Here is a 9,427-nt window from a genome sequence, read left to right as displayed (position 1 = left end):
CCCACCCCCTCTCCGGCCTATCGCCCTCACCTTAACCTCCTTCCACCTATCACATTCCCAACGCCCCTCCCCCAAGTCCCTCCTCCCTACCTTTTATCTTAGCCTGCTTGGCACACCTTCCTCATTCCTGAAGAAGGCCTTATGCCCTAAAGGTAGGTTCTCCTGCTCCTTGGATGCTGCCTGACCCGCTGTGCTTTTCCAGCAACACATTTTTCAGCCCTGATCTCCAACATCTGCAGTCCTCACTTTCACTCTGTCAATCACTCCCACTGTAACTTCCTTGGTCTTGAGTTGGCACTCCAAACTGATCTTTCATAGGGAACGCTAAATTTCTGTCCATCTATCCCACAAATTGCCACACTTTCTGGTAACAGATCAGAAAGAGTGCGTGTTCGCTCGTTGCTTACTATCAATGACTGATTAGATCCTGTGTCTCTCCCAAAATTATAACTTCTTGTCCTTCTTCCCCCGTTCTTTCTGAGTAAACTTTACCCACAGAGGCGAATTCTTTGTAGAGATCAGGTACTAACTCCATACCCAGCCCCTGGCTAGGCTGTGCACTCCCCTGCAGCTCCTAGGCTCTTCTTGGGGTGAGCTTTACTACTTTCAGTAATGATACTGGCTTAGCTTCTTCTACCACATCTTTTCCCACAGTGCCTTTCTTTAATGACCAGCACTGTGGCTTTACGTGTCCCATCTTCTGGTAGTGAAAACACCTTTTCCCAGTGCCCTTCTGAAGCCACCAGCACTGTAATTTTCTCTGTCTCACTCCATTACAGCAAAAACACCTGCGGCCCTTCACCACCTGTCTACCCACTTGGGCTTCTTTAACCTGTGGTAAAATCTTACCAGTGTGCTCGACTCTTGATTTCATAGTGTAGGATCTCCTCTTCTCCCAACTTCTATCCCTCACAGGATGAAATTCTGGCCGGAAGCTTGCCTTATGCACCAACATGTACTCATCTGCTAATTCTGCTGTCCTTCTCACTTCCTGAACTTTTGTTCCTCCACATGAATTCTTACCATCTCTGGAAGTGAGTTTTTAAAGTCCTCCAGCAGAATTATCTCTCTCAACACCTCAAAGGTCTTATCTATTTCCAAAGCATGTACCTATCAGTCAAAATGGCTATGTTGAATTATTTTGAACTTAATATAAGTCTGACCTGGTTCCTTCTTTGTGTTTCTGAACTGCGGTCTATATGGTCCTGGTACCAATTCATGAGCACTTAAAATAGCTTGTTTAACCTCTTCATAATCTCGTGACCCCTTATCTAACAGTGCGGCAAATACCTCACTAGCTCTGCCTATCAGTTTAGTCTGAACTAGCATTACCCATAAATCCTTGGACCACTCCATCTTCATAGCCAATTTTTCAAATGAAATAAAGAAGGCTTCAACATCTTTCTCATCAAAATGTGGCAGAGTTTTGACATACTACCTTCTCTTTTAATCTCCATCCTGTTAACTTGACTTTGCTGACTAAGTCACAACTTTTCAAGTTCAAATTCTCTCTCTCTCTCTCTCTCCCTCTCTTCTCTCTCTTTCTCTTTCTTTTCTTGGTTAAACCCAAATCTAACTTATTTGCTAATTCTAAAAGTATGGCCTTTTTCTTTCCTTCTAAACTTTCCTGGGAAATTTGAGAATCATCTTCAAATCCCAAAACCTCTAGCAATTTTAAGAGCCATTTCTCTCACTTTTAATTTAATCAACCACAAGTCACCAAAATTAAACAAATTGTCTCACCTATTATTATTTAAAGATCTAGGACACTAACCTGCAAGTATTTAAATCTGCTGGCAGTTTTCATATATCCAAATCTATTGAATTTGCCTAAACCAGTTCAATTCCCGATGATGAGCCCCCAAGCTGTTACGATATGGGGTATACCCCTCTACTAATTTAAAACCAGCAACATAGAAAACATTTATCCCATGCAGTAATCTGTGAAAATTTGAGAGGTAAAGAACTATTTAAAGTAAAAATTAACAACTTTATTTCTTAGCTTATTATTCTCTGTTATATTCTAATAAGTATTTACAGCTCCTTCCTATAACCTATCTTTTACCTTTCCCTTCTATAACACTAGTCTGATAAAACTCCTGATTAAAATTTACAAAACAAACTTTTTATCTCAAAACCAGGCAGCTTTCTGTTATTCTCTGTATTCCTGTCTTCTTCTTGGGGATTCTGCTTCACTGGTTACTGATTGATAAAAGTACCTTTTAAGAGAACTATTCTTCAGGCAATTTTTTTCAAGCTGGTGGCATGGCAGTATTTTTCTCAATTGTTCAATTTTCCCCAGTCTTGTACCCACCAAAGCATCAGATTGTGTCACTGGCTTTTAAGATTGTCAATATACTCTATTCAAACTTGATTGGAAGTTGGTATTTTCGGGGTATAATGTAAACTGACTGGCTGAATTCAAATTTGTTTTTGTCTCATAGCAACTCAGACAGTGCTATCTGTTCTGAACCCAAAGTTACATTGTATAATCTCCAGCATCTGTCTGCTTGCCAAGTCCTTCACTCTCTTAAAGGTACAGTATACTTCTACACCTTCTTAACAAAATTTACCACAAAAGGTTGTGAAAACAGGTTAGAAGCCGAACCTGCCTGCCACTGAAGAGCCCACTAGGCTCTAAGCAATGAACTAAATCCAGTAACATTGGTTCACTGTTGCCAGGTTGTGCTGTTTAGCAGGTAATGCAAGGAAGGGAGGACAGGGATTCTTGCTGTTAACAACTGATAATCTAAAGCACTTGTTCATTGTGAAGCCCTGTGTGAAAATTAAAATCTTGGATTCCTCCTTCCTCAATTGATTTATTGTCCCCTAGCTACTTATTATGCCTTGCCCATGTTGTGTGAAATGTAGCCTTCATCTGTCAATAGCTGCAGGGTATGGTGACTGTGTGCAGGGTGGTGGAGTTGAGGTCACGTGACTGTGACTGGTAAAGCAGGCTGGAATAGTTTGTTCCCACTCCTCCTTGTGATGCTCTACAGTAATAATGCTGCAAACCATTTCTTTATCTGGGTACCTTTCCTCCAATCTTCTCTCACCCAAAATCATTTCACATTTCTGACGCTGTTCTTTCCAAGTTACAGCGCCTATGACATTCCATAACACTAACTAAACTCTGAAATGAAAAAGTTATATATTTCTCATGCAAATACTCTTTTAAATGGTATGCCCCGACGAATCTTCTGACTAGCCTAAACCTAACGTGCTCCATGCCTAATTGAGAGAGACCTTTACTGTATTATATTGAGACAATGCCTTTTTAATGCCACCTTCTGAAATGTGAGGGTGGTAAATGGTATTTCTATTTTTGCTGATCAATATCCACTATTCAGTATTGATGTTAGTGAAAGGGCATTTTATTTGGGTTGTGTGTGTGGACCGGAAAAGCACAGCAGGTCAGGCAGAATCTGAGGAGAACTGGCCATGCTAAATTGCCCGTAGTATTGAGGGATGTGCAGGTTAGGTGAATTGGCCATACTAAATTGCCCAGTGTTAAGGGATGTGCAGGTTAGGTGAGTTAGACGTAAATATAGGAGAGGGGGAATGGGTCTGGGTAGGCTTCTCTTCGGAGGGTCGGTGTGGACTTGTTGGGCCGAAGGGCCTGTTTCCACACTGTGGGGATTCTATGATTCTATGGTCATCGAAGGTGGCAGGACAGGACGGGACAGCAGTATAGGAGAAGGAATGTGGAGTTGGAAACATAGAGCCGGTCAGGCAGCATCCGAGAGCAGGAAAGTCGGCGTTTCGGGCATAAGCCCTTCATCAGGAATGCTCGGTGGACAGGGTGATAGAGCATCTACTCGGGCTGTAGCAGGCCGCATTCCTGATGAAGGGCTTATGTCTGAAATGTAGACTCTCCTGCTCCTTGGGTGCTGCCTGACCTGCTGTGCTTTTCCAGCACCACACACTCGACTCTGCTCTCCAGCATCTGCATTCTCACTTTCTCCACATTGTATTTGGGTGCAAAGACTAGCATGGCACCATAGTCTGCTTCCTCCCAATTGTTTAGATGTCACCACGGAGAGATAGGCACTTGGCACAGTTCAGGAGGCTTCCCACACCCTGTACAGTTCCCACACCCTGTGTGGCTTCCCACACAGTTCAGGAGGCTTCTGTACGCAAGCAAGTGGCTCAACTTTCAACAGGAGAGAATGTACATTTTGGTGCTTTTAGGAAATTGTTGATATCTGGAAGAGGAGCGATATGCAGCTGTAAAGTATTTTCCAGAATAAAGTTTAAAATATCAGCCGTTAAAAGCTTCATTTCTGACTCACCACAAATGCATCATGAATCTACGCAGCATACGGGTGACCTTAGTGTGCTCTAGAGGCTGGAGGTAAAACCAAAGCTGGGCATTTTGTTATTGGTTAACTAATCTGGACTTTTGATTCTTAGATAATATAGTGAAATTGGTGTCTCTAAACCATTTTAATATCAAATTAGAGAGATTGTCAATATTTGTATTTGAAAGTGTACTTTTTTAAAAATTCATTTTTGCATAGGAAGGATCTGGGCTATGAGTGTCTGGAGCTATGAGTGTGCTGTGGCACGAAAATGTGGGATCTTTGCTATTTCCTGCGATCCATTTGAGATCCAAATCAATTTTACTTCAGTGGTGTGGGCCTGCATCCAGTACTTCTCAGGGACAGACACACAAGCCTTAATCATGAGCTGCTGATAGCTGCTTTAACATTTCACTTGACAGAGCTGTCAGAGGAAGGCAGTGGAAAGGTTGAATAATCTCTTAAACAAGTTAGACATGATACTCTCTTCCAAACTTGAGTCCTAATTCCAGTGTAAATTGATTGTGGTAGAGTTGGTTCTGTTCCCTAATTCTGGATTAGTGGTGCTGGAAGAGCACAGCAATTCAGGCAGCATCCGAGGACAGGCAAAATCGACGTTTCGGGCAAAAGCCCTTCATCAGGAAGGGCTTTTGCCCGAAACGTCGATTTTGCCTGTCCTCGGATTTTGCCTGTCCTCAGATGCTGCCTGAATTGCTGTGCTCTTCCAGCACCACTAATCCAGAATCTGGTTTCCAGCATCTGCAGTCATTGTTTTTACCTCTGTTCCCTAATTGTCCAGCAATGGTCACATCATTGAATACGTCTTTATTGATTCACAGCATGTGGGGCATCGCTGGCTAGGTCAGCATTTATTGCCCATCCCAGATCTGGAGTTAAGAGTAGGCCAGACAAAATAGGGCAGTTTCCTTCTCTAAAGGGCATTAATGAATCAGGTGGGACTTCTTTGGCACTGGGTAAGTAGTCATCATTAGACTCTAAATTCCAAGTTTTTAATTGGACTTAAATTTCCAGCATCTGTCATAATGCAATTTGAGTCCTCAGAATATTACCTGGATCTCTGGATTAATAGGAGAAAGTGAGGACTGCAGATGCTGGGGATCAGAACTTAAAAATGTGTTGCTGGAAAAGCACAGCAGGTCAGTCAGCATCAAAGGAGAAGGAGAATCGACGTTTCAGGCATAAGCCTTTCTTCAGGAATGAGGAGGGTGTGCCAAGCAGGCTAAGATAAAAGGTAGGGAGGAGGGACTTGGGGGAGGGGCGTTGGGAATGCGATAGGTGGAAGGAGGTTAAGGTGAGGGTGATAGACCAGAGGGGGGGTGGGGGTGGAGAGGTCAGGAAGAAGATTGCAGGTGAGGAAGGCGGTGCTGAGTTCGAGGGACAGAATGTTTCAGAGAACACCTCTGGGACACCTGCACCAACCAACCCAACCGCCCCGTGGCTGAACGCTTTAACTCCCCCTCCCACTCCGCCAAGGACATGCAGTTCCTTGGCCTCCTCCATTGCCAGACCATGGCAACACGACGCCTGGAGGAAGAGCGACCTCCCGCCACCTTAACCTCCTGAAGAAGGGCTTATGCCCGAAATGTCGATTCTCCTTCTCCTTTGATGCTGCCTGACCTGCTGCACTTTTCCAGGAAAACATTTTTAATCTCTGGATTAATAGTCAAAAAGTGTGATGCTGGAAAAGCACAGCCAGTCAGGCAGCAGAAGAGTCGACGTTTCAGGCACAAGCCCTTCATCAGGAATGAGCCCAACATTCAGGAATTATGTTCACAGTGGATCCCCTCACAATGTTCTCCAATCTGTTCAACATCAAGTGACACTCTGGTGAAATGCTTCACCAGCAGCATGTTACCTCAGTAATCTTCACAAATTCATACGTGTGAATGTAGCAGGCACCTGATCCCCTTTCCTTGAACCATTACTCCATTTTATTTTTGATCCATTTATTGTGTACAGAGATGTGGCTGGATAATGTCATTTGTAGATATTTTAATCGACCTGTTCAGTGATGTTATTACATATCTCTGGAGCAGCTGGGACTTGGTTAGAGAAACAGACCCTTCGGTCCAACCTGTCCACACTGACGATGTTCCCAAATAAACTAGTCCCGCCTGCCTGTACTTGGCCCATATCCCTCTAAGTCTTTCCTGTTTATAAATTTATCCAAAATGTCTTTTAAACTTTGTAACTGTACCTGCATCCACCACTTCCTCTGACAGTTCATTGTGCAGATGAACTACTGTGTTTATAAGAAACTGCCCCTCATCTTTTTTAAATCTTTCTCCTCTCACCTTAGAGATACGCGCCTAGTTTTGAACTCCCCCACCCTCGGGTTGAATCAGGCCTCCACGTTCTGAGGTAGGAACACTGCCACTGCACGCTAAAGTCCATCAAATGTCATTTATGTATTTGTCTCATGCAATGTCCAATGATCATGCTCACAGTAGATGCCTTTAGTAATGATGGCATACTGTGTTTGGTTTATCATGGCTGTTGACCTTGTGATTACATCAGTGGCTGAATTGTAAACTATTACCTTCAATGTTTTGTTTTCACAAGGAAAACCTAGAGAGCACCAGCCTAGCTGTTTGGTCTCCTCTGCTTCTCCCAACAATGTGTGAGGGCAGGACTGTCAATCTAATGTTCAGGATTATCCATGGGAGTGGCCGAATGACTCTGGGAGCAGAATTCCCAGCTGATGTTTTGGGAAAATTTGGTGTCCCTGTCTTGGCTACAATCTCTCCTGGGGTGATAAATTTTTAATGATACTTGTCTCTGACAGGATTACAATGAGCTTTTATAAAACTGGAGCAGACTTTAACATCATTAAATTTTCTGCTCCTGGAAATAATCCTGATCCCCAGCACCTCTTTCACAATCTATTAGGTGCAGTATCCATTTTAAAACTATTTGTTGTTGGTCTGACCAGTGTACTTGGTATGTGAAGAAAGAAATGTCTATTTCCATAAAAGAGAATATATTGTTACTTCTGTGATGGAAACCACACTCTAACATTGGTCTGTCGATAGGCAAATTGTCCAATGTTTTCACCTTCATAAATATTGTATTACTGCATGATGTTATAGCTTTTCCCCAATTGTGGTGACTAGAGTTGTACATTAGGAAAGTACATGAAGAAAAAAAAATGCTCATCAAGTATCTTAAACAGTAAGTTATGGAAACCAAGTGCACATTAAAGGCACCAAGCCTCCCTTTAAACAGTAATTTCCAGTGTTTTTGCTTGCACTGAAATGAGGCAGAAATCAAGGCATTTAAAATAATGGAGCTGTATGTATTTGATGTAAAGTGCAGAAAATGTCAAATAATTAACCCACTGAGTAGTTGTTACAATGAGAAAAGGCATATGGTTGTCAGTAGGACATTTGACTACTCCAGCCTGTTTTCCATTCAATATTCATCCACAAGACGTGGACATAATTGGCTGGGCCAACATTCATTACCCATCCCAATTGCCCAGAGGGCAGTTAAGAGTTAACCACTTTGGGTTGGAGTCACATGTAAGCCAGACCAGGTGAGGACAACAGTTTCCTTTCCTCAAGGATATTAGTGAACTCGATGACATCTTCCAATAGTCAACAATGGATTCATGGTTATCATTAGATTATTAATTCCAGATTTCTATTGAATTCAAATTCGGTCATCTGTCATGACAGGTTTTGAACCCAGTCCTTAGGATATTACCTGGGTCTCTGGATTAATAGTGTAGTGATAATACCACTACACTACACTGATCTGATTGTGCCTTAAACTCACTCCCCTGCTCTTCCTCCATAATCTTCGATTCCCTTCTGTGTCTAATCATCTTGTAACTCAACTTGAATCGATTCAGTGACTCAGCCTCCTTGCCTGCCCTCTGGAAAAGAATTCCAAAGGGTAACAGCCTTTGACAAGATATTTCTCCTCACCTCACAACCTCTTGTTCTGTCATTCAATGCGATTATGGCCAATCTGTGACTTGGCTCTATTTCCAACCTTTCCCTTGTACTCCTTAATTTATGTGGGGGACAAGTACCTAGCTCTCAGGTGTAAGATTTTCAGTTATTTTAGTTTATTGCCTCTTGTGGAAGAAATTCTGAAACTCCTGCCATTCTTTTGCAAGCAGAAATGTTTGTGTTCAGTCCTGAAAGATCTTAATTTTTAAGACTGTGCCTCCTAGACCGGGACTCGACAACCACAAAAATAGTGTCACTCTATTAACATCTGTTTCCCCTCAATATTTTGAAGATTTGAGATGTCACTAGTTACCATCAAAGTCTCATCTAAGTTTCAGTTGCATTATCAGCTCAGTTGCACCTTTTCCTTTTAAAGAAAGATTTGCAGGATTATTAATATTCTCTCCTTCTGTTGGATAAATTGTTAAAGTAGTGAGCTTAAACTGTAGTCGCCGAAGCAACAAAAGACACATAGGAGTCATCATTTCTTTTTCTTCAGGTACTTTCCTAATCAACCTGTTCAGAGATTGTATGGTAGGACTTCAATGTGGGCCCCCTGGCTCCGAGGTAGGTACGCTACCACTGCACAATAAAAGCCTTCATTGCATTTCTTCAGCGTCAGGTTTGGGATTGGGCCACCTCCACTCCTTTGTGAATAAATCTCACCCATTGTAATATTCAAGGGTTTTCATTGTCAGTTAAACTGATAACTTCCTGATGGTATAGTTAGTCACAACATGTTGGACACCTTGTAACTAAAAGTGAACGTTGCTTCATGACTGACTGCTTGCACAGACTAAACAGAAACATATCATTTTCATTTGTTCTTGTTTAAGGCTATTGGAAACAATTTTTTTGATATCTTTCATCTCAGTTCATATTTTTTGTGGCTTAAAATATGCATTTCTCACTTTAAGAATTTAACCGTATATGAAGAGCAAGTTATTCATTTTGACATTTCATTTTTAGTGTACGTTTGATTTCTCAGACTATTGTAAGCAGAATGTTCCCTCCTTGACCTCTTCCTCGCTCTGCTAATTGAGATGCTTTTTTTTTAAACATTACTCATTACCTACACTCTTAACTTCACAAATTTGCAACTCCAAACATGAGGCAGTATTCCTTGACTGAGATTAAGTTAGAAGAATG

The sequence above is a fragment of the Chiloscyllium plagiosum genome, chromosome 30 (genome assembly GCF_004010195.1).
Source record: "Chiloscyllium plagiosum isolate BGI_BamShark_2017 chromosome 30, ASM401019v2, whole genome shotgun sequence".
Lineage (NCBI taxonomy): Eukaryota > Metazoa > Chordata > Chondrichthyes > Orectolobiformes > Hemiscylliidae > Chiloscyllium > Chiloscyllium plagiosum.
Note: the sequence above shows the minus strand (reverse complement) of the source record.